General features: G+C 61.3%; 1 long non-coding RNA gene across 2 annotated transcripts; it reads left to right on the top strand.

The window, feature by feature from the left end:
* Nucleotides 1-18604: 18604 nt before the first annotated feature.
* On the top strand, nucleotides 18605-23277 carry LOC133746744 (uncharacterized). 2 transcript variants are annotated; one of them, XR_009864253.1, is made up of 6 exons: nucleotides 18605-18696; nucleotides 20210-20398; nucleotides 20600-20655; nucleotides 21532-21665; nucleotides 21863-21948; nucleotides 22934-23277. It is a non-coding gene; the product is annotated as an uncharacterized LOC133746744 (long non-coding RNA). The 2 variants fall into 2 exon arrangements; XR_009864254.1 differs by lacking the exon at nucleotides 21863-21948.
* Nucleotides 23278-24133: the final 856 nt, after the last annotated feature.

The raw sequence follows: 24133 nt of genomic DNA, 5'->3' as shown, positions 1-24133 counted from the left end.
GAGGGGCAGAGCGCCGGAGGGAGGGAGCGCGTGTGTCTGTGCGCGCCGGGTGTGCGCGCGAATGTGTGTGTGTGAGTGCGGGGGGCGGGGGCCCGCCGGCGGGGGGCGGGGATGTGGTCTGCTGGGAAAATGTTTAAAAAAAAAAAAAAAAAACGTTTCAAACCCCGACCCCGCGTCGGCGAGCCAGTTCCGGCAAGGTGAAGGCTGGGCGGGGTGGGGGCGAGGCGGCGGGCACTCGCTCGCCCCACCCGCCCACCCGCCAGGCCGCGGTGGGGTCGACCTCCCGGCGACGCCGGGGTAGGTGTGGCCGGCGTGCTGGGGATCTCCGGGCGCCCAGGAGTGCGCACCGCGGGTGCGGGTCCGGGACCGCCGTGTCCCGCTCTCGCCGCGGGCGCAGCCGGGCGTGTGTGCTGTGTGCACCCTTTGCGTGGCGGGGACCGGACTCGAAGTCGATTCCTCCTAGGCATCAGCGAGGGCTCTCTCTCGCCGCCCACGCGAGGAGGTCATGCCAGCCCCTCTGGCGTGGGCTGCGGACCCTCGCCACTTCCAGAGCGCAGGACCCCAGGCCCCGGAGGGGTGAAGGCTAGGGTCGTCTCCCTGCGCGCCTGCCACGCCGCCGGTCGTCGGAACCTGAGCTCTCCCGCCGAGGGCGCCCAGGCCTGCGTCCCCTTTCCTTCCGCCCCGCATGGGCTCGGGAGATCTGGGCACCACCCTGACCTCAGGGCCTGGGGGTGGTGGAGGCACAGGGCCCTGGGTGTCCGGAAGCCCAGAGGAAGGCCCAGGTCATTGGAGACAGCCCCGCCACCACCAGCTGCAGGGCTGAGGGAGGAGGAGACAGACTTCCACCTTGGTGGCCCTGCCCGTCCTAGGGATGGCCAGGCCCCACAGCAGGTGTTCCAGCACGTGTGGGGTGACCCTGTGCTGCTCCAGACCTGGCATCCCGCCGCCCAGCCGGCGGTGTCCTCCTCCACTTGGGCTCCTGTATTTATTTTAACAATCTTGTTTCAAGGTCAAGCACCTAGGAGAGCCTGGGCTCTTCCAGGAACTCAAGGTTCAAGTGCTCGATCTAATGACCGCTGGGTTCCTGGACCAGGGAAGGAGACGGCGTGGGCTGGGGTCCTCACATCCCACTCCGCCGCCAGACTCCGCGCACACTCACCTGCGCCGTTGGCGTCCCACGGGGCTGCCCGAGAGGTGGCCCCGGGATGTGGCTGGGCTCCCCTTTTCCATGTGGTCTCAGCTCATCCTTTGCGTGTGTCCCGGGCACGGTGTGGGGACGAGTCGGCACCAGTACCCCGTCTGTGAGTGCAGGCTGATTTCCGCCCTGGTCCTGAAGCGGGTGCCCGGAGAGGGTGACACAGAGCAGCCTCCCTCCGGGTTCGCCTCGCTGGCTCCCCTCATCCTGCTGCCCTCGCTGCCCCATCCTTCTCACGGCCGCTCAGCTCCGGTTCCTGGCAGCTGCCACGGCCCCGGCAGAGTTGTGAGGGCCTGGTCTTCCTCGGGCACCTGCAAATTCAGTCGTCCCCGGCTCTTCTCGGAAGCCGTCCCGAGACTCGAAGCAGCCCAGGTGTTCTGCAGGTGCCTTTAATAGCTCCCGAGCCAGTCTGTTGCGGCATTAACCTGTCTGGAGTGTCAGCCCCTTGACGGCAAGACCTTAAGATTTTTTTTAAGGATTTATTTATTTGACAGGCTAGAGTCCTAGAGAGACACAGAGAGAGGTCTTCATCTGCTGGTTCACTCCCCAAATGGCCACAATGGCTGGGACTGGGCCAGGCTGAAACTGGGAGGCAGGAACTCCATCCAGTTCTCCCTCATGGGTTGCAGGGCCCTAAGCCCTTGGGCCGTCCTCCACTGCTTTCCCAGGCGCATTAGCAGGGAGCTGGATTGGAAGTGGAGCAGCCGGGACTCGAACCGGTGCTGCAGCATGGGCTGCTGTGCCACCACGCTGGCCTCAAGGCCCGCGTGTTCTCAGATCTGTGCTCTGGGTAGTGCTGGTGTCCATTTATCCTGCCACTCGGGGGGAGACCTTGGGCCTGGCCAGCTTAATCGGCCCTCACAAGGTCAGGGCTGCTGATCCCACTAATCAGCTTGTGCCTCCTAAATCCATCCCAGCCGGAGCCTCAAGACAGCTGGCCGGGGCCATCGTGGCCTCCGCCTGGGAGGGGATGGGGCAGCGGAGCCATGTGCACCACCCTCTTTCTGCTCAGCACCTTGGCCATGCTCTGGCGCCGCCGGTTTGCCAACCGGGTCCAACCGTGAGAAACCGCCCCGGCTTCGGGCAGGGGTTGGGGGTGGGAGTGGGGTGATTGGGCTGGGCTCCAGCCAAGTGGGAGGAGGGCGGGACTGCCTGGACCCCCAGGCCAGGAGGCAGGAGTCCTAGGAGGCTCTGAAAGGGGGGAGCTGTAAAACCTCAAAGGCACTGGGCTGCAGCCTCCTGCCCGGAGTCCAGCGTGGCCAGGTCGTGGGGAGCAGCGGGGCAGGGGGCCTGGGCACTGCCCACAGCCCTCCTCGCTGGCTCTTCTCTCCCACAGAGAGCCCAGCGACGTGGACGGGGCAGTTGCCAAGAGCTCCGACACAGACCTACAGTCGGCAGGCAGGTGAGGCTGGAGTCTGCGGGGTGTGTGTGTGTGTGTGTGTGTGCGCGCGCGCGCGCCCGCTTGTGCCTGCCCTGGCTACTCCCTGGTCACCCCTGTGTGCCTGGCCAGGAGGCCAGGGGTCTGCTCTCTCCAGCTGGGGATGGAAGCCCCACCCGCCTCTTGCGGCCCTAGCGGCGCTGCCCGCCGGCCCGAGTGCGAGGCGGTCCCCGGGGTGCCCTCTGCGGGAAGGCGCAGGGGCGCGGGCGAGGGACGAGGCCGCAGCCGCCCTGCGCCGCTGCGCCCGCCGCTCCCGGCCCTGCCCTCCCCCTCCGCCGCCCGGCCCCCGCCTCCGCGGCCCCGCGGCCCGAGCCGCCGGCCGGATTCGCCGCCTGGTGCCCAATAGCGGGCGCGGGAGGAGCATGACATCATCAGCGCCGCGCGCCATTGGCTGGGCCGCCCCTGCGGGCAGGACGCTGTCTCCAGTGGCCGGAAAGTTAACTCTTGCCTGGGCTGCGGCCATCTGGCCCTTAAGGGAGCGAAGTTATGGGAACTTCCTGCTTTTCCCTTCCCTGGGCCGCTTCCCAGCGTCCTTGCATGACCGAGGTTCCCAACACTGAAAAGAAAATCAGCAAATTTGCATCGAGTACCTGCGGGCGAGGCGCTCTTTCTGTGCCTGAAGACCCACCCGGGGTGGGGGACGTATCTGAGACCCCCACTCCCAGTGACAGGCAGAGAAGCAAAGATCCTTCGGCGGCTCCAGGGCCTCTGGCTTGTGTGTCCACACAGGGCAGGTGGTCCTCCGTGTCTCTTCCTGGCTGGGGAACCTGCCCTCCTGACCGGCTATGTCCTCCTTTGAAATGCCCCCTTGTCGCTGTGGGCATCCTGGGAGCCCCCCAGGTTCTGATCGCCCCAAGGGCAGCCCCGGGCAACTTTGGGAAGCTTGTGTCTCTGTGCCACTGTCCCTCGACCTGCAGGAGGGCTGGGGTCACCCTCACAGTGCCTGGCTGACCCTGCCCACTGGTCCTGCCTGTGAGTTTGGGTCTCCATCCTGGCTCCCCTCTGATGCCTGGGACACTGTGGACCGCTGATGCGGCCAGTCTGTTTCCTGTAAACTCGGGTTAATAAGAGGTTAGCACGAGGGTTGGGAGCTGCTGCCCGGTCAGCGTGGGTGATTCTCGTGATTTTATGCCTGATCAGAGCGTTCTTGTTGCCTGACGTGGCTCGGACATGAACTCACTTGGAAGTCGCAGTAGCCTTGGAGGGCTGGTGGGCCCCGTGTGTGTGTCCATTTCCTGTTACTGGGTCAGGAAACTGGGGGTCCAGGAGTTGTGAGGACTTTGCTCTGGATCACTCTAATCTGTGGCTCACCGGACGCCATGCGGCCGCCAACTTCCAGGCCGTCCATGTCTTCCACGTGGACCCGGCCCAGACCTCCCGGCAGGAGAGGAAAGGCCAGATCTGGGGACCATCTGGCCAGGCCTGGTCTGGCGTGATTTAGCCAGAAGGAAGCAGTTACCTATTAACTCCTTGGGACCCAGTTAACTGGAAAAATCGGTCTGACGTCGGGGAATCACGGGCTGGCGGGGGGTGTGGCTGGGGTGCGATTTCTGCTCTCCAGTGCCAGGGTCACAAATTCCAGTGGGCTTCTTAGGTGCGCCTGCCCCGCGGCGTTGGGGCGGATCGCCAGGGGTAGGGGTGGAAGACGAAAGACAGAAGCGTGGGGAGTGGTCCCGTCAGGCCTCTGACTCTGCTCTCCTCTGTTTAGGGAGAAAGAGCTTCTGAAGTGAAGACCGGGATCAGCTGGCTCAGGCAGGTAGGGCAGGGCCGGGAGCCCCAGAGGGCAGAGGGCAGGGATGGGGCGAGGAGGGGAGAGTGTGAAGGCCACAGGGACGCAGCAGGCAGTCCCGAGCTCCAGTGGTCGGGAGTGGTGGGATCCTTCATGCAGCTCCTACCTCCGGTCCATTCTGTTCTGGGTCACGGGGCAAAAGCCGGTTTGGAGACAGCAGGTGTGGTCTTGATGGCACCTTCTAGGCCAGGGGAGGAGGTTGGGGGCGGTGCTTGTGGACCTTGGGGTGTCTGCTATGGAATACGAGTCCCAGCTCTGGGCACAGATCTGTTCTGGCTTCCGCTTTAGCTCAAGCCTGGGTCCGGCCCCCTGCCCTGGTGGAGGGGAACAGAACAGGAAGGGAGCAGGTGGACTCTGCCTGTTCAGCCTTAGGCTCCCCTGGGAGCTGGCGGGGAGACCAGAGAGCCTGTTGCTGCTGAGCCCAGAGGGAGGTGGGCTGGCCGGAGTGGGTGGGCTAATTCTGGGGCAGCCCAAGCAGGCAGTGAGATGGCGCAGAGCCGCAGAGCCCAGAGCGCCCAGCCACCCGTCGAGGTCTAGTTCGTCCTCTAACAACCCGGGTGCACGGTGATGCTGTCACCCACGGGCTCCGCGGGAGGAAACACACAGAGAGGGTGACCGTTTGCCCAGCGTCCTTTCTCTGGGAAGTGGAGGATCCAGGGCTCCCGCGGAGGCCGGTTGCCAGCTGCTTGGACACAGGGGTTCCACCCGCCTGGCCGCCTGTCTCTGTCGGCCCGTGGCCCAGGCCCGCACCGGTGTTCGTTGGCCGTGGTGCCACTCACTTCCCGTGGCGTTGGCCTTGGCACCTGTGCCCCTGGCAGCCGGGCTGAATCAATAAGAAAGGCCAGCTGGGTGTGAGACAGGTCTGCCTGCAGCTGGATGGGAGTGTGTGTGCGTGCGTGTGTGTGTGTGCGTGTGTTCCCGTGCGCGGGTGTGCTCCAAGTGGACAGGAGCCACACTTGTTTTGTCAATGCGCCGACTGCTCAGTACCAGCAGCACCGGCCTCCCTGGCCCCCAGCTGCTCTGCCATTTCGCTCTCTCTCCACAGCCCTGCCTGGTCCCAAGCAGACAGAAAAGCAGATTTCCGCTTCTGCTCCCGGATCCGGGCTCAGACGCTGCAGGCAGCTGCTCCCAACGGCCTCACAGCCATTCATCTTCAAAAGCACCCCCCACCCCCGCACAAGCGAGCATCCCTCTTCCCCATCCAGCCCCCCACTGCCGGGGCCCAGCGGGGTTGTCTGGATGGCTGGCCCCTGACTCAGACAGCAAGGGAGGGAGTTCTGTAGGGGGCGGCACCTCCGCGGAGGGAACCCACTTGAGGCACCGGGGTGGGGGTGGGGGTGGGGGCGAGGAGGCCGCAGCCTGCCGGGAGGGGCGGCTGCTGCAGCAGGCAGCCTGGCTGGGGTGTGCACAGGCAGATCCATGGGAGCTTTGCAAAGTAGGGCAGGGAGGAGGCAGGGCCCGGTCGCTCCAGGGCAAGCTGTGCCGAAGCCGGCGCGCCCCCTGACCTGCGCCAGGAGTCCGTGACCACCTGCCTGGCCCCTGCCAGCCTGTGTTTCTCCTTCCTGGTGACAACACCTGTCAGGCCGAGAGACAGAGGGCAGAGTTCCCGAGACCCTGTCTGTTGCCTGTCCCATCTCACGCTCCCTCTCCAGTCTGTCTGCCGTGTCCCTGTCACCTCATCGCTGCCTCCGCTCTCTGCTCTTCCCGTCGCCTGCCTCCTTCCACTGGCTCGAGGAATTGTCAGGCCAAGGTCACGGGGGCAGTCCTGGGGCTGGCTCCCAGCCTGGATGGACGCGCGTCCACAAGGCGGCGGCACCCCCTGCGCACGCTTCCAGGTGTCCAGACGGGTGAGCGAGAGGAAGGGGCTGCCAGCGCCGGCGGCCTGGCAGCTGGGACGCCATGTGGGCTGGGAGGGAGGGGCCGTCTCCCCCAGGAGCAGGCTGGCTGTGGTGGGAACAGGCTGTGTTTACACCTTCCCCGCACACCCGGCCCACGCGCACCTCTTATTCCCGGGGCCTCCCCCACCCCTGGGCGCCCTGTGCAGTCTGCACATTCGCAGCGCCTGCTGCACCAGGATGTTGCCTCCCTCCGCCGACAGCGCCTCCCCAGCGGGCTCCTGGGACCCAGCGCCCCTGTGGAAGCTCACTGGTTTCTGTCCCCCTGGGGCTGGCGTGCAGCGCGTGCGGCCAGAGGGCACGGTCACTTAGGTCCTGGCTGTGACACTGTCCCTGCAGAGGCTGAGCCCCGTCCCCTCCCCTTTCCTTGGGAGGAGCCGCTGCTTGGCAGCCTGAGGGTTCAAAGGGCTTTGCTGGGCACTTGGGGCAGAGCTGGGTCACCAGGTCCAGGCAGCTGAGGCGCTGAGCCCAGGCTCAGAAGGGGATGATCGCAGGGCCTGTCTCTGAGTTGCTGCCAGGGTGAACGAGACAGCGCGCGTGGTGTCCGGTGTCCCGCGCTCAACCGTGCGAGCTGCCCGTGACTGCACAGTGGCAGAGTCAGAAGCCACGGCAGTTCCTCTGCCCTGTCTGTCCGTGCGCACCACGGCTGGGAAGCTCTGTGCTTCACTTTCCCCGGGCAGGGCCGGTGGGGAGGGGGAGGCAGCACAACCCGGACACCTGCCCCCAGGGACTCTCGCTCAGCAGCTCCGGAAGACAGGAGGTGACTGCCCAGACAAGCCGGAAGGCCGGGCCGGGCTGGAGGGGGCCTGAGTGACAGGGGAGAGGCTGCTGGGAGCCGCAGGGTGGCCCAGGGCGGCAGCCAGGGGCAGGGAGGTACTTCTGTGGCTGACGCTCGGGCTGGCTGCCAGTCTCTCCTGGAGGTTGGAACATGACCGGAGAACAGATGAGGTGGTGGGGGTGGGGGAGCAAGGCGAGCAGCCAGAGCGGCCGCAGCAGCTGCTGCCATCCTGCGCCGTCACCCAAGGGTGCAGGACGACGCGACCTTGGGCCGGGACCCATGCACCCCAAAGCTGTGAGGCAGCTGTGATACAGCCTGGGCCCTGGGTAAGGCTCGGTGGTGCGAGAGCCGTGAACCCCACGGGTCCTGCTGGGGCCTCTGGGAAAAAGCCCAAGACCTTGAGCTTCTCTCTAAGCCTCCAAGAAAGAGAACAGCCAAGTGGCCCACACTAATTTCCTGATGATGATGCTAATAGCACTATTAATAATGGCCGACATGGACCCAGCTCTTCTTCTGTGCCGGGCACTGAGCCAAGCGCCGGATTGGCAAGCCCTCTCATTTGTAAGGCAGGAACGGGTGTCTCCTCATTCACCCGACACGCAAAGTGGAGTTCGTGGACCGTGCTCAAGGTCACTCACTAGCAGGGAAGCCAGGACCTGCTCCTGGGAAATCTGACGCCGCGGCCGGCCGCATGGCCTGTCTCCAGGGGCCCTGCAGGCGGGCGGGCGTGGGCTGGGCTCACTCCCCTGGCCGTCTCTGCCGGAGCCCTTCCCGCCCACTGCCTCTCTATGGTCCATCAGTTCCTCAGGGAGGAAGTGGCAGGAATGACAGGCAGTCAGGCCATCACCTGTCACTCACAGTCACTGCCTTCACCCAGGGACAGGGCCCCGTGGAGAGGGCAGGAGGGCAGCCCAGCAGGAGAGGAGGGAGCTGGGGGGAGGCCGATTGTGTTTGCAGGGGGAGGGTGGGGGGATGGAGACCCAGGGGGTGGCTTGCAGGGGGATCCACCAACAAGCTGGGAGCAGGCTTTGGGACAAGACCACAGACCACCCCCCATGGGATACTGGCGCCCCCTTGTGGGGGGATGAAGACCAGAAGGTGGCTGAGTACATCTTAAAAAGAGAATCCGAGCGGCCGGTCCTTTCCCAGATGACCACTCCTACTGTCCTGTGCAGAGGCAGGAGCCATTGAGACCAAGAAGCAGCATCTGGGCGAGTCTGGTCATCGAGGTGCCCACTTAGCAGGCACACGGTGGGGCGTTTGGTGTTGGAGCACAGCCCCCGGGCTGCCGGCTGGCACCGGCCCAGCAAGGCTCATTCTGCCAGCCTGGCCCTGCCTGCTCCTGTGGCCTCTCTGACTCTGGCCCTTGGTTTCCCCCCTTCAACAAACGTGGGTTGAAGTGAGGAGGTGCGCTGATCGGGAAAGAGTGGGGAGAGAGGCACAGGGCCGGCGCTGCCGTGCGGTGGGTTCAGCCGTCGCCTGCAACACTGGCATCCCGGATGGCTGCTCCGCCTCCGATCCAGCTCCCTGCTAACAGCCTGGGAAAAGCAGCAGAAGACGGCTCAAGCCCTTGGGCTCCTGTGCCCGGGTGGGAGAACTGGATGAAGCTCCTGGCTCCTGGCTTCGCCCTGGCCCAGGGCTGGCCATTGTGGCCCTCTGGGGAGCGAACCAGTGGATGGTTCTTTCTCCCTCTCTCTCTCTCTCTCTGACTTTCCAAATAAGGAAATAAATCTGGGGAAAAGAAAAAGTGCAGGCACGGAGCTGATCGCCTGGGAGCCCATCGACTTCTCCGGTCAGGAGAGGAGGCTATGTCTGGGCTCCGTCGGGGGTGCTGGTGAAGACTCGGCCTCGTGGGGACCCTGGACACCAGCTCTGTGGGTGCAGAAATAGATGCAGGCCTTCTGCCATGAAAAACCAGACCGCTGGGCAAAATCTAAGAAGCAGATGGTCGGCAACAGGCGTCAGGCAGGGCGGGGACCCCATGACGGCTCAGCCTCTGCCCGTGGCTTGCGGAGCGGAACGTGAGTGAGCGGACCACAGCAGCCTTGCTAAGGTGAGGAGACGGCTGTCGAGAAGACACAGTGTCTTTCCTGAGGGTGGCGCAGCCCTCAAAGGAACCCAAAAGCAGAAGCCACAAAACTCAGTAGCAAAGGAAAGATCCTCTCGGTGGACGGGATGAGCCTAAACGCAAACTTCAACACTGAACTTTGTAAGAATCAAACTTCTGGGGCCAGCGTTGTGGCCCAGTGGGTTAAGCTACTGCCTGCAACCCCGGCATCCCTAATGGGCACGGGTTCAGGTCCTGGATGCTCCACGTGTGATCCAGCTCCCTGCTACTGTGCCTGGGAAAGCAGCAGAGGGGTGGCCCAAGGACTCAGGCACACAGGAGACAGGATGGAGATCCAGGCTCCGGCTTCTGCCTGGCCCAACCCTGGCTGTTGCAGCCATTGAGGACTGAACCAGCAGATGGACGATCTCTCTCTCTCTGTGTCTCCTTCTTTCTCCTTGTAACCCTGCCTTTCAAACAAATAAATACATCTTTATTTAAAAAATCAAACTTGTGTTATTGGAAGATAAGAAGTAAATATTTTGCCAAACAAATATTTGAGAAGTAAAATTTTTTGAAGTAAAAGTAAAGAACTTTTACAGTTCACTAGTGATAATATGGGGGGCTAGGGTTGTGGCTTAGTGGGTTAAGCTGCCACCTGTGGTGCCGGCATCCCATATGGGTGCCAGTTTGAGTCCCAGCTGCTCTACTTCCCATCCAGCTCCCTGCTAATGCACCTGGGAGAGCAGCAGAAGATGGCCCAAGTGCTTGGGTCCCTGCACCCATGCGGGAAACCCGGAGGAAGCTCCTGGTTTTGGCTTGGCCCAGCCCCGGCTGTTGTGGCTGTTTGGGGAGTGAACCAGAGGATGGGAGATTGATCTCTGTCTCTCTCTTGCTCTAATGCCGCCTTTCAAATAAATAGATGAATCTTTTTTAAAAAGTAGTAACACAGCCTAATAAAAAGAGGGTAGTATAACAGACACCACTCCAGAAAACACACAGATGGCCATAAACACAAAAACATGCCTAGCATCACCAAGCAGCAGGGAGATGCCAATCAAATGCACAAGGACTCCCACACTCCTGGCGGGAGTCAAGTCAAGGCCTGAGCGTGATCAGGTGGAGCAGGTGCAGTGACTGGGGGAGGGGACAGTGCCACACCCATGCGGCAAACTAGGGAGTTGGTTTCCTTCTTTCTTTTTAATTGTAATAGTTTTATTGGTTTTTAAAGAAAGCTTTTATTTAACAAATACAAATTTCATAGGTACAGCTTTTGGAATATGGCGGTTCTTCCCCCATATCCCCCCTCCCACCCCTCTCCCATCCCACCTCCTACTCCCTCTCCCATCCCATTCTTCATTAAGATTCATCTTTAATTATCTTTATATACAGAAGACCAACTCTATACTAAGTAAAGATTTCAACAGTTTGCACCCACACAGACACACAAAGTATAAAGTACTGTTTGAGAACAACTTTTGCAGCTAACTCTCATAGTACAACTCATTAAGGACAGATGTCCAACACAGGGAGAAAGTGCACAGAGACTCCTGCTGTTGATTTAACAATTAATACTCTTATGTATGACGTCAGTGATCACCCGAGGCTCTTGTCATCAGCTGCCAAGACTATGGAAGCCTCTGGAGTCCACAAACTCCAACCTTATTTAGACAGGGCCATAAGCAAAGTGGAAGTTTTCTCCTCCCTTCAGAGAAAGGTACCTTCTTCTTTGATGGCCCCTTCTTTCTATAGGGATCTCACTCACAGAGATCTTTCATGTAGGTCATTTTTTGCCACAGTGTTTGGCTTTCCATGCCTGCAATGCTCTCATGGGCTTTTCAGCCAGATCCGAATACCTTAAGGGCTGATTCTGAGGTCAGAGTGCTGGTTTGGGTGTTTGTCATTCTATGAGTCTGCTGTGTGGCCTGCTTCCCATGTTGGATCATTCTCTCCTTTTAAATTCTATGTATTGTTATTAGCAGACACTTGGTCTTACTAATGTGATCCCTTTGACACTTATTCCTATCTATCTGATCAGTTACACACTTGAATGATCTAACATGTAAGATGGCGCTAGTAGGGAGGTGGTTTCTTACAGAGTCCTCCAACAGAATGTTCACAGCTGACGGGCCTGCAGCAGCTCTGTTCATCCTAGCTCCAAACTAGAAGCAAACCAAATACCCAGCAGTGAGCAAAGACAAAGGAAGGTGTGTCAACACAGCAACGAAAAAGGGAGTGAGCAACTGGAGGAAGCAGCAACCTGGGAGAGCTGAGAGAGGCCTCCGGGATGATCAGAGCTGCTGGAAATTCCAGAACAGGCAGAGCCGACTGTGAGCAGCAGGAGGCAGATGGGCAGCTGGCTGGGGCCAGGAATGGACGTGGCCCCACCGCGCTCTCAGGGCCGCCCGGATCTCCCCTCTCGGCTGGGACTGCGGCTGTGTGGTGTGCGCGCGTCGGACTCACAGGTCTGAAAGGATGCGTCTGCTTGTTCGTGCGCTCTGCCTCCGTGGCGACGACTCCAGGGGTTCAAGACGAAGCAGACCAGCTTGCAGACCTGAGCCTTGTGCCCCTCGCCGTCCAGCAGAAAAGCCAGACGTGATGGGGGGGGGGGGGCGTTCGGAGAAGCAGGATCCAGGGCAGGAGCTCGTCGACTGTCTACCTTCCTGTCGCCGTGCCTGGTGCTCTGGGGGTACAGCTTTAAAACAGCCCTGTGGGCTGCGCACGCCCCCCCCCCCCCCCCGCTCACTGTGCACACCCCCCCCCTCACTGTGCAGGCATGGGAAGATGACACCTGGCGACAGGTGAGGTCCTTGCTAGAGTCTGGAGACCTGGGGCTGCACAGGGGGAACCGTTCGAGTGTGGGCCAGGATTGCCACACAGGGCAGGGGGGGAGCGGAGGGGACTTAGGGCGGAGGGAACACAGACCACTGCAAGCAAAGGTGGGCGGCGACCATGAGGCAGGGCCTCCCCGGGAAAGCAGCCGATGCCCGGGAATAAGACATTTGTTTTTTATTTATTTATTTATTTATTTTGACAGGCAGAGTGGATAGTGAGAGAGACAGAGAGAAAGGTCTTCCTTTTTGCCATTGGTTCACCCTCCAATGGCCGCTGCGGCCAGTGCATCACGCTGATCTGAAGCCAGGAGCCAGGTGCTTCTCCTGGTCTCCCATGCGGGTGCAGGGCCCAAGCACTTGGGCCATCCTCCACTGCACTCCCGGGCCATAGCAGAGAGCTGGCCTGGAAGAGGAGCAACAGGGATAGAATCCGGCGCCTCAACCGGGACTAGAACCCGGTGTGCCGGCGCCGCAAGGCGGAGGATTAGCCTGTTAAGCCACGGCGCCGGCCTGTTTTTTATTTTTTTAAAATGATGGTATGCTGATGACTGATACAAAGCAGCTTGTTTTTTTTTTTTTTTTTAAGATTTTTAAAAAAATATTTTATTTGAAAGGCAAAGATAGGAAAGAGATAGAGGAGAGAGAGATATCTTCCATCTGCTGGTTCACTCCCCAGATGGCCACATCGGCTAGGGCTGGGCCAGGCGGAAGCCAGGAGCCAGCGGCTTCCTCTAAGGTCTCCCATGTGGCTGGCAGGAGCCCAAATACTTGGGGCCATTCTGCACTGCTTTTCCGAGGCCATTAGCAGGGAGCTGGACCGGAAGTGGAGCATCCTGGATACGAACTGGCGCCCACATGGGATTCTGGCATTGCAGGCAGCGGCTTTACCCACTCCTCCACAACGTGGGCCCAGTAGAAAGTAGCTTTTTAAAGATTTATTTATTTTATTTGAAAGGCAGAGACATCACTGTTCCACTGCCCAGATGTGGCCAGAGCCAGGGTTGGGCCAGGCTGGAGCCAGGAGCCTGAGACGCAGTGCAGTTCTCCCACGCTGGGGGTGGGGACCCAAGTACTTAAGTCATCACCTGCTGTCTCCCAGGATGCACCAGCAGGATGGTGGATGGGAGTGGAAGAGCTGGACTGAAACCAGGCACAATTATGGGATGTGGACGTGCCCAGCAGTGCCCTGGCTGCTGGGCCACACAACTCTCTCTATTTTTACCAACGGCAAAGGAAGACCTTTCTCTCTGTCTGTCTCTCTCACTGTCCACTCTGCCTGTCCAAAAAAAAAAAAAAAATACATTATTGTTGGGGCCGGTGCTGTGGCTTCACAGGTAAAGCCACCACCTACAGCGCCGGCATCCCATGTGGGTGCTGGTTCAAGTCCCGGCTGCTCTACTTCTGATCCAGCTCTCTGCTATGGTCTGGGAAAGCAGTGGAAGATGGCCCAAGTCCTTGGGCCCACTGCACCCAGATGGGGGACCTGGAAGAAGCTCCTGGCTCCTGGCTTCAAATCAGCTCAACTCCGGCCATTGCGGCCATTTGGGGAGTGAACCAGCAGATAGAAGACCTCTCTCTGTCTCTGCTTTTCTGTAACTCTGCCTTTGAAATAAATAACTCAATCTTGAAAAGAAAAAAAAAAAGATAAAGTATCAAAGAATGAATAACCAAAAGAACACAGAATCTAGGGGGCTCGGTGGTGACGTCTGTAACAATCTGTGCAGGAAGATGATAACACAATGTATAAAAAAGCCCATTTGTAAGTACCGGTGTTGCCGGGGGAATGAGTGCAGAGCAGGTAGTGAGCAGACTGCTGGTCTTCCTGGGTGCTCCTGGTGAGCACAGAGCAGCCCACAAGGCCAAGCTCACGGTCTCAGGGAGGTTCACTGTGCGTTTCTCTCCCTCCAGAAAGACGAAGCTTCGTTCAGTGATCAGATTGTGTGGAAGAGGATTCGTGGCGCTGTTCCCCGACCTGAGAGATCTCAGGGCGGGGGGTCTCAGGGCGGGGGGGAACCGCTTCCCGGCCCCCACCGTGTTTCCGTGACGGACTTTCTAGGTGGATACATTCAAGTCGCGGGAGGTCAGCGACAGCCTCCGCCACGGCGCACGGTGGAGACCTCCAGGTTTCGGTGTGGATTGTCTGAGCTCCCGGCCCCACGCTCCTGTTTGTGGAGTCCTTGACCCTTTCTGCCCCGGGCCTCCAGGCTGGGGAACGTGGGCGATAACTGACAGCTGTCGTGGGATTGAAGCGAGACAGTGAGTGAGAGGCGTTCGGAGCAGCGCTGCACCAGGCAGACCCGACACACACACGCGGCCGTGACCTTCGAAAGGCAAACGCCCACGGCAAGTTTCACGACCCACGGCAGCTACTTCACCGCGATCCATTCTTCCAGAGAATTCTTATGAAAAAAAGATTCGGAAAACGCCGACATCACTCAGGACGGTTTTGCCTCTAACAGGACGTGGACTTGAGATGACTTCGACATGGAGATTTCATTTCAAAACCCTGCATTGCGTGTTTTCCTGAAGCGAACATGCACGGCTGGTGAGACACACCTTGCATTCAGAAATGGGAAAATGTAGAAACGCGTCGCTGAGTCAGCACAAGAGGCCTGGGGCCGGCGCTGTGGCGGAGCGGGCTGAGCGGCCACCACAGGGGCGCCGGATCGAGTCCCGGCTGCTCCACCTTTGATCCAGCTCCCTGCTAATGACTGAGTAAAGCAGAGTGGAAGATGGTCCAATGCTCGGGCCCCTGCGAGATCTGGACGATTCTGGCTTCGGCCTGGCCCAGCCCCAGCTGTTGTGGTCATCTGGGTGGGGAGTGAACCAGCGGATTAAAGACCTCTGCCTCTGCTCTCTGTCACTTTGCCTTTCAAATAAATTAAAAAAAAAAAAAAAAAAAAAAAAAAAGGTCTGGGTGCTGGAGCCTCCGAGCCTCCCAGCAGCCCCAGTGCTCATCAAAGCCTGATGCTCGCTCTTCTGCCCACTCTGCCGCCGCAGGTCTCCGTTACTGGCTTGCAGGGAGGCCTCACAGGTGCGGGCTGAGGGCCGTGACCTCAGGCGTCACACCTTGGCCAAGTCCCCAGGCCCAGGGAGAGGCTGCTGTGCTTCAAAGTGGGAAACCGCTCCTGAACTTGGCCAGCATCACCGTGCAGACCCTTTTTCGACACGAAGGCTGGCAAAGGGAGGGTCCTCCTGTTTGGGGCTGGGGAGGGGCTTGCGGCCCCAGCAGCTGAGTGGGAGCTGGGCTCGGCTCGCCAGGTGCGGGTTAGGGGCTCACAGACTGGCCACTCCGTGCCCACAGTGCCGATCCACTACTTCTGTGCTCTCGCTGGGGCAGCGCCCCGAGTGGAGGCAGCCATCTGCTTGGTACGCGCCTACCCTCCTGCTCTTACCAATAACAGATGACTCCCTCCCAGGTTAAGAAATCGCCCTGGGGCCAGCGCTGTGGCGTAGTAGGCTAAGCTTCTGCCTGTGGCACCGCCATCCCAAATGAGCACTGGTTCATGTCCCGGCTGCTCCTCTTCTAGTCAGCTCCCTGCTAATGCACCTGGGAAAGCAGCAGAAGATGGCTCAAAGGCTGATCCTCCGCCTTGCGGCGCCGGCACACCGGGTTCTAGTCCCGGTCGGGGCACCGATCCTGTCCCGGTTGCCCCTCTTCCAGGCCAGTTCTCTGCTGTGGCCCGGGAGTGCAGTGGAGGATGGCCCAAGTGCTTGGGCCCTGCACCCCATGGGAGACCAGGAGAAGCACCTGGCTCCTGGCTTCGGATCAGCGCGGTGCGCTAGCCGCAGCCACGGCGGCCATTGGGGGGTGAACCAACGGCAAAGGAAGACCTTTCTCTCTGTCTCTCTCTCACTATCCACTCTGCCTGTCAAAAAAAAAAAAAAAAAAAAAGAAGATGGCTCAAGTGCTTGGGACCCTGCACTCACATGGGAGACCTGGAGGAAGCTCCTGGCTCCTGGCTTTGGATCGGCACAGCTCTGGCCATTGCGGCCATTTGGGGAGTGAATCAGTGGATGGAAAAATCTTTCTGTCTCTCCCTCTCTCTCTCTAACTCTGCCTCTCAAGTAAATAAAATTAATTTAAAAAATCACCCCGAACGTTCCAAGACCATGTTTTCATTGCTGTGGGATTCAGAGGCCACGTCCCACGTCCTGTCCGTGACTGCCCGGCACACAGCAGGCCGGCTGACTTTCCCTTTGCACTCAGGGTCCGGGTCTCTGCTCAGCCCTGGGGACTCCTGCCCTGTTGAGCTTGTGACCTGCCTCTGTCACTTATCTCTGGACTGTGACGTTCCGTGTCCGTGTAGACAGATCTGCACAACTCATCCGTGACAGAGCCACCTGCAGTGAGGGCGAAAGAGACACAGTGACCGTAACGCGCCACTGGCAGCGGCTCTGGGTCCTGGGTGCGCATTCTCTGGCCTTTCTCCAGTTTTTCTCGATTCCCTAGGCACTGTACCCTTCCCACGAGCTCAGGAGCAGGGGTTGTCACTATAGTTTCTTAAAGAGATTTGCTTAATTATCTGAAAGGCAGAGCAAAAGAGAAAGAGAGAGAGAGAGAGAGAGAGAGAGAGAGAGGAAGAGGAAGAGGGTGCGGGAGCTTCCACCATTGGTTCATTTCCCAATGGCTGCCTAGGCCAGGGTGTAGTGTAGCCTGGAGCCAGGAACTCCATCCGGGGCTCCCATGTGGGTGGCAGGGACCCACCTGCTGCTGCCTTCCCGGGTGCATCCACAGGGAGTGGGATTGGAAGCGGAGCAGCCAGGACTTGACCTGGTGCCCCAGCTGGGATGCAGGCGCCCCAGGTGGCGGCTTCACCGTGCTTTGCTCCAGCCTCGGGCCCCATCTGCAGAGAGCCGGCTCCTGACCACCAGGCACAGGTGCGCTCTGCAGGGAAGTGGTGCCCGTCAGCCGCCAAAGCTCCACAGTGGCCTGTGGTGGACACGGGCACCCTCGCTGGACACTGGGTGACGACCGGTCTGTGCCAGAGCCTCTCACCCTCACTGCCCCCAAGTGGCTCAAAACAGTAGAGCAGGAGCCGGGCGCTCCTGTCTGTCAATGTCATTTCCTATTTTGTCCCCAAACAACCCTGCAAACATGCAAACATCCTTTGCTGTCCCCTTCTGCCACCCCCTGACCAGAAGGAACCCACAGAAGCCCTTCTGCACAAGGTCAGCCTCTCACAGGGGCTCCAGGGGCCGGGGTCAAGCCCTGGCCGAGCCGGCCGCGGGCCCGGTGAACGTGGCTAAGCTGCGAGGCTTCTGTGTCTTGGTCTGTGAATTGGGAGTGGGGAGTGGGGAGCACTGGCGTCACAGCGTGGGTGTGGGGTTCAGTGCCGCGGAGTCGTGAGGGGCAGTCAGTGCCCTGGGGTCAGCTGCTGCCGCTCGGCTGCTGCGGGGCCCTCGCCCACCAGCCCTGGGCCAGCTGCCGGTGGAACCCCCTCCCCAGGTCTGCGGGAACGTGGCTGGCAGGGAGAGAGCGCGTTCTCTCTTTAAGTGCTACGCAAAATAATTTGTCCTCTAGGGTAAGAGAAAGCCAGGAGCCACAGTGGCTGCTGAATGAATCCATGGTGGCCCTCACCTGCCAGGCCCTCTGCGGACGACCGGGATGGTGAAGCCGCCATGGGCCACGCGGCATCCCACGGGAGCGCAGGGTGGAGTCCCGGCGGCTTCCCTTCCAATCCAGCACCCGGCTAAGGCGCCTGGGAAGACAGCAGACGGGGCCTGACCACTTCGGCCTCTGCAGGTCAGGGGGAGGTCTGGCTGCGGCCATCAGGGGAGAGAATCACCCGCCCCTCTCTCCCCCTCCCCTGTGCCACTCTGCCTTTCAAATAAACAAGTAAATCTTAAGAGAAAAAAAAAAATCAAAGCCAATGAAACTCAGGGAGGTAACAGACACGGACGCGCTGGGGGGGATGAGGCCCGGAGGAGGGTCCGCACGTGGAAGCCGGCGGCCGCGCAGGTGCAGGGGGCACAGGTGCAGGTTCCGGCCCTGACGCCGGCCGCCTGGGCCCCCGGGCGGGTCTGCCAGAAGCCGGCGCGGCGGCGTGAACGAACGGCACTCAGAGGGCAGCGGCTGCTCCTGTTCTCCCAAGCCAACCTGGCAGCCGTCGGCTTCCCCTCTCGGAGTTAAAGCCCCGCGCAGGCGGCGGGACCCCGGGCGGGGCGGGGGGCTCCCCGCCGGCCCCGCCGCTCCCGGGCGCCCCCGTTTTAAGGCAGCCGAGCCAGAGCAGGGATGCCCCCGGGGCCCCCTTCCCCTTCTCTGGTCCACGAACCACTCCCAGGGCCCCTCCGCGCCCAGGCAGAATCCGCCTGGCATTAAAGTTCCGCCGGCCTCAGTTTCCCCGTGGGTCCCGGCTCCCTTTGCCCTTTCGCGCCTCCTGGTCTCGGCCGGGGACAGTCTGCACGCGGAGGCCCAGTGACTGCCTTCGTTTTCCGGACGGACGGCCACGGTTCTTCACAGATCAGCCCCCGGCGGCTCCAGAGTCGCCATGCAGACGCGGCCCCCGCCTCTGCCGCCGTTGCTTTGAACTACATTTCCCATCAGCCCTTTCTCAACATCGCGAGAGCGGCGGCGAGACCGCAGCGGGGACTCGCGCGCAGGCGCAACCCCCGTTCTTTTCCCGGTCGGCCGCGTGGCTGGAAGCCATGGCTGCTGCTCGGGTCCGGGCCGGAGCTCGCGATCCGCGTGAGGACTGTGGTGGCGGCAAGGTTGCCGAGGTGGGGAAACAGGGCGTTTGCCGCAGGCCTGAGACACTTGGCCTCGGCCTCAGGGGCGGGGGGTGGTGGCGAGGGCCCAGCGCCCGCCTGGCTGGGGGTTGGGGGCCTGGCTGGGGGCTGGGGGCCTGGCTGGGGGCCTGGCTGGGGACTGGAGGCCTAGCTGGGGGCTGGGGGCCTGACTGGGGGCCTGGCTGGGGTTTGGGGGCCTGGCTGGGGGCTGGGGGCCTGGCTGGGGGCTGGGGCCTGGGGGCCTGGCTGGGGTTTGGGGGCCTGGCTGGGGGCTGGGGCGTGGAGGCCTGGCTGGGGCCTGGGGGCCTGGCTGGGGGCTGGGGCGTGGAGGCCTGGCTGGGGGCTTGGGGGCTGGGGGCCTGGCTGGGGGCTGGGGGCCTGGCTGGGGGCTGGGGGCCTGGCTGGGGGCTGGGGGCTGGGGGCCGGCCTGGGGGCCTGACTGGGGGCCTGGCTGGGGACTGCAGGCCTATCTGGGGGCTGGGGGCCTATCTGGGGGCTGGGGGCCTGGCTGGGGCCGGCTGAGAACACGCGCCCGGGCGGGAGGAGCGGCCGCGGCGCGGCTGTGGCTTCGGGGACCCCCCGTGTGGGGAGGGGAGCTGCCCGCGCAGCCGCCCCGCGGCCCGGGGCTCCCGGCGCCTCCAAGTTCTGACTTTTAAACCATTACCTGGAAGGCGGAGTTAGATTCCACCCGCCGGTCCGGGTCCCAGGCGGCCGAGCCAGGAGCCGAGGCCCGACCTCCGCAGCTTCCCGGCGCGGGAGCAGGAGCCGGGGCTGTGGGTGGAGCCGCCTGCAGCGCACAGGGGCGCGGGTTCGCGTCCCGGCTGCTCTTCTTCGATCCAGCTCTGCTGTGGCCTGGGAAGGCAGGGAAGATGGCCCAGGTCCTTGGGCCCCTGCACCCACGTGGGAGACCCGGGAGAGGCTCCTGGCTCCTGGCTCCGGATCGGCGCAGCTCCGGCCGTGCAGCCCTCTGGGGAGTGAACCAGCGGACGGAACACCTCACTCTTCTCTCTTAAATAAAAAACAAATAAATCTCCAAAAAAGAAAAAAGTGGAGCAGCCGGGACTGGAACTGCTCAGCTATCAGAGTGTGAACACGACGGCCTCTCGGGTGTCCCAGGAGGGCCCGGCAGTCCCACACAGCAGTGAGCCTGGGCAGCCCTGTTTTTTTTTTTTTTTTTTTTTTTAAAGATTTATTTATTTGAAAGAGTTAGGGAGGGAGGTCTTCCATCCGCTGGTTCACTCCCAAGATGGCTGCAATGGTCAGAGTTGAGCTGATTTGGAGCCAGGAGTTTCTTCCCGGTCTCCCACGTGGGTGCAGGGGCCCACGCGCTTGGGCCATCTTCCCTGCCTTCCCAGGCCACAGCAGAGAGCTGGATTGGAAGAGGAGCAGCCAGGACTCAAACCAATGTCCATATGGGATGCCGGCGCTGCAGGCCAGGGCGTTAACCCACTGCGCCGGCCCCATGGGCAGCCCGGTTTTTACAACCCCTTTTTCCTCCCCCAAGTCCTCCCAGGCGTGACGCGGCTTGAGGCTGACGTGTAGATGGAGCCCTGGAGTGGAGAGGGGGCCGGCGCGCCCTGGGCGCTCACCGCGGACGTCGGCCTCCCGGTTGGTTCCGGAGCCAAGTCCAAGTGTGCGCTGGAGACCTGACACCTGGGACGGATCGGACAAGAAGCCTGCCCGGGGCCAGAGAGTGAGGCCACAGGGACTGCTGGGGGGCTCGGCCGGGTGGGGGGCTCCAGGCTGAGCTGAGGATGGATGTTATCCCTGTCTGAACGGGCTGTCTGTGAGGAGTTCTGTCGCGCTGAAGCTCGGCCTCGGACGCTTAGAGCTGGACATGGACAGCGGGGACTCGCTTCCGGGTGGGAACGCACAGTCCTGGCTTCTCTTCCAGCCTGGAGGACCCGGAGCTGAGCGGGAGGATCCCCGCGACGACCTTCCTGTGAAGAGGTGAGGCTGCGCCTCCATGGTGCTCTGTCACCTGTGGGGGGGCTCTCCCCAGGGTGGGGTTCTGTTCCTGGGCCCCTTGGTCTGTCAGGACGCCTGGGGAAGGTGTGTCTTCCCCCCCAGACACTCGGGGTTCTCAGCCTGGGCTGGAGGGCTCCGGGCTCCTGGCCCTGGCCCTGGCACCTGCCGCGTCCCCAAGTCAGGGCCAGTGCCCGTGAGAACGCAGCGGGCCTCGGGTCGCGAAGCTGTGATGGGAGCAGCAGAGTCAGGGCTGCTCGTTTCTTCATTTGTAAAACAGCGTTAGGGCATCCAGACCTGACTGCCGTAGCCACCGATGATGAGTGAAGGTGGTCCTCCTGGGCCCGGCCCTGGAGTGGGAGCCGGGAGACATCTGCCTGGCTCTGGGCCTTCATTCCCCGCGATCATCCCGGGGCGCTGGTTATTTTTAAGTGGCCTGGGACAGCTCGCTAATCCCACGGCTGCAAGCTTGCTCCAGGGCAGCTTTGCGTGTACAGCTTGTTAGGAAAAGATTGGAGCTTCCTCACCCGGGCACCAGAGTGTTAGGAAGAGGGGGCCAGACAGAGTGGGCAGTGCACGCGTCCACAGCCAGACCGAGTAGAGGGGGTGACCTGTGCTAATGACAACACCGGGCAGCTCCGACCCCCAGGGGCCAGGCCTTTTTAAGGAGGGTTAGGGGTGGGGGTAGGAGCAGCAGGTGGAGGGGAATTGCTGGAACTGGGTGAGGCCTTGGGGACCCCGGAAAGAATGCAGGGTGGGGTGTGAGGCCCAAGTGAGCTTCAAGGGCAGGGACACATTCCAGAGTTTGTCTCTGGGCAGGGAGGGAGAGCGGCTGAGCCTTGAGTCCTTGTTCCATTACAGGTGGCTGGAGGAGTGGCCTTGAGCAGGGACACTTGAGAAAGGCTGGGACGTGTGGGCCTGTGCATTGAGACAGGAAACCGCTCTGCCCTTGAGGGAGCGCTGGAGCGCAGCGGGCCAGCAGGTGGACCGAGCAGGTGAGAGGCCTAGGGAGGTGGCTCGGGGCGGTGAGGACGTGGGCCGGCGGCAGGTGGCCGAGTCTGTGATGATGTAAAGTTATCCCTGTCTGAAGGCGCAGCGAGCCTGGCTGTGGAGCCTGGAGGTCTGAGACTCCGCCCCGTCCGCCTGGGGAGCGCGCGGCTCCGCCCCTCGCTCAGTAGATTTTCTCCTTCAGTGCCTCTTGCCAGGTGCGGCTCCAGCCTGAGGAGGCTCTTCAGCAGCTGCGAGGAACAGCGGCGCGGCGTGGAGTGCCTCACGCGTGTGAGCAGAGGGGCCTTCCTGGGAGGCTCGCGTGGCGTCCAGGTCCCCCTCCCCTGCCCGACTTCAGGCCCTGCGGAGAGGCATGGCGACAGGCAGGTGCCTGTGGGGGAGGAGTCTGCCCTGAGGTGCGCCGGCCGCACCGGGAATCAGGCCGAAAGGACTCCGGGGGCTGTGCGTCCTGCCCCGTCCGGTGCTCTGAGGGTCCTGGCTGGGTGAGGCGACAGGCGGGCGGGCAGCCAGGCCCTGGTCTGTTGTCGCCGGTCTCAGGAGAACTAAGAGAACGTGGGTTGTTTGCCAGCCTGTGGCCATGGGAATGTATGGCCGCCCCGGCCGGGCTGCTGTGCCAGGTCTTGGCATTTAGGACGGGAGGGGCCGTGCCACTGCCAGCACCGTTTGGTTTCCAGGCGGCTCTCCTGAACTCAGCCCATACCCTGTGGGTGGCAGGGCCGGCACCGGGCTGCTGCCCGGGCAGCGGAGGCTGGCGTGAGGGCAGACAAAAAGCACAGTGGTGCCTCCTTTGTTCCCCCGGAATGCCAGGGCTGAGACGCACACAGATTGGCCTTTCTTCTCTTGAAATAGGGAGGTGTGTGTGACGCCTGTTTAAGGTCACGTTTTGCGCAGTCACCAAAGCAGCGGTATTTGGAGTGAGAGTTAATGAGACTGGGAACCGGCCCGGGCAGCTCTCAGCCAGCGTGAAGCAGGGCGGGGCGGGAGAGCAGGTGGGGAGATGGACGCCCGATGGATGTCCTTGGTGACCGAGTTTGACCCGAGCTCTGCAGAGCTCTCCTAACCCCAGGGTCTGACTTAAAGGTCTGCGTGCGGCGCGAGTGGAGCAGGGAGATCCTGGGAGTCCTGCCCGGCCTCTCCGCAGCACCGGGCGTCTCCCCCAGCACATGCAGAAGGGCTGGTGGGCCGAGTGCGTTTTTCTCCTGGCGGGTTTGGGTCGAGGCAGCTTTTCACTTAGATTGGTCCTTTGCTTTTACAGGCGGCAGCGGCAGAGCCTGCGTCTGCTGATGGACGATCTCTGAGGGGGACCCAAGGGTTCTGTGGGCGCCACCTTCAAACGTAGACGAAGAACTTGAGTGACAGATTATTCCAGAAAACTTGGAGGAGTTAACAAGATGAGGGTATAGCTTAAACAGAATTCGGGCTTTGGTCACCAGGTGTAACGTGTGTGTTGGTGGACTGGAACCAAGTGATGTGGACACTGCTGGGCACACAGGAACCAGGTGCTTGGCCTGGAGCATTTCTCGGTGGACTTCCTATGCACCTGCTATGTCTGGCTTTGCATTCTGAAGCACAAATAAAAAACTTTGTGGTTGGCTCACTAGCACTGGATTTCAGACTGGCAGTGGACAAAGTAACGGGCAGCCTCACCACCCAGAAGGCACTCTGGTGGCAGTACCAAGTTTCTTAGTTTACCCACTTTTTTTTTTATAAAGATTTGAGAGGCAGAATTATAGGTACAGGGGGAGACTGAGGGGTCTTGCATCCGCTGGATCCCCCCCCCAGGTGGCTGCAGTGGCTGGAGCCAGGAGCTTCTCCCCAGTCTCCACGTGGGTGCAGGGGCTCCAGGACTTGGGCCATCTTATTTAACCGGGCCACGTGGAGCAGCTGGGACTCAAACCAGCGCCCATGTGGGATGGCAGCTTTACCTGCCACGCCACAGCACCAGCCTCAGCACTTTTTTTTTTTAATTTGAAAGATAGCAAGGAGAGAGAACAAGATATTCATCCACTGGGCACTCCTGAAATGGCCGTGGTGGCCAGGGCTAGACTAGACTGGAGCCAGCAGCCAGGAACTGCATCTGGGTCGCACACGTGAGTGGGCCATCTGCAGCTTTTCCAGGCACACCAGCGGGGCAGCAGGGACTCCAGCGTGCTGGTACTGGCATCCAGGGACGGACGGCTGTTACCCACAGTGCCACAGCGCTGGTCCCCCCAGCCCCTTCATTTTTGCCCACAAACATTGCTTTAGCGTTTCACATCTGATGAGTTGGCCAGGGTGTTCCTGGTGTTAGGGAAGTGTGTCAGACTAGCCAAGCCTCTGGCCGTGCAGAAAGTGGACACGGTGTGGTCAAAGGCTGGCTGTGGGGCTTAAAACCACTTTTTTTTTTTTTTTTTTTACAGAGAAAGGTCATTTCTGTTGGTTCACCCCCCAAATGGCTGCCACGGCCGCGCCAATC

Source organism: Lepus europaeus, chromosome 18 (genome assembly GCF_033115175.1).
Source record: "Lepus europaeus isolate LE1 chromosome 18, mLepTim1.pri, whole genome shotgun sequence".
NCBI classification, from domain to species: Eukaryota; Metazoa; Chordata; class Mammalia; order Lagomorpha; family Leporidae; genus Lepus; species Lepus europaeus.
Note: the sequence above shows the minus strand (reverse complement) of the source record. Positions and strands in the feature narration are given on the sequence as shown.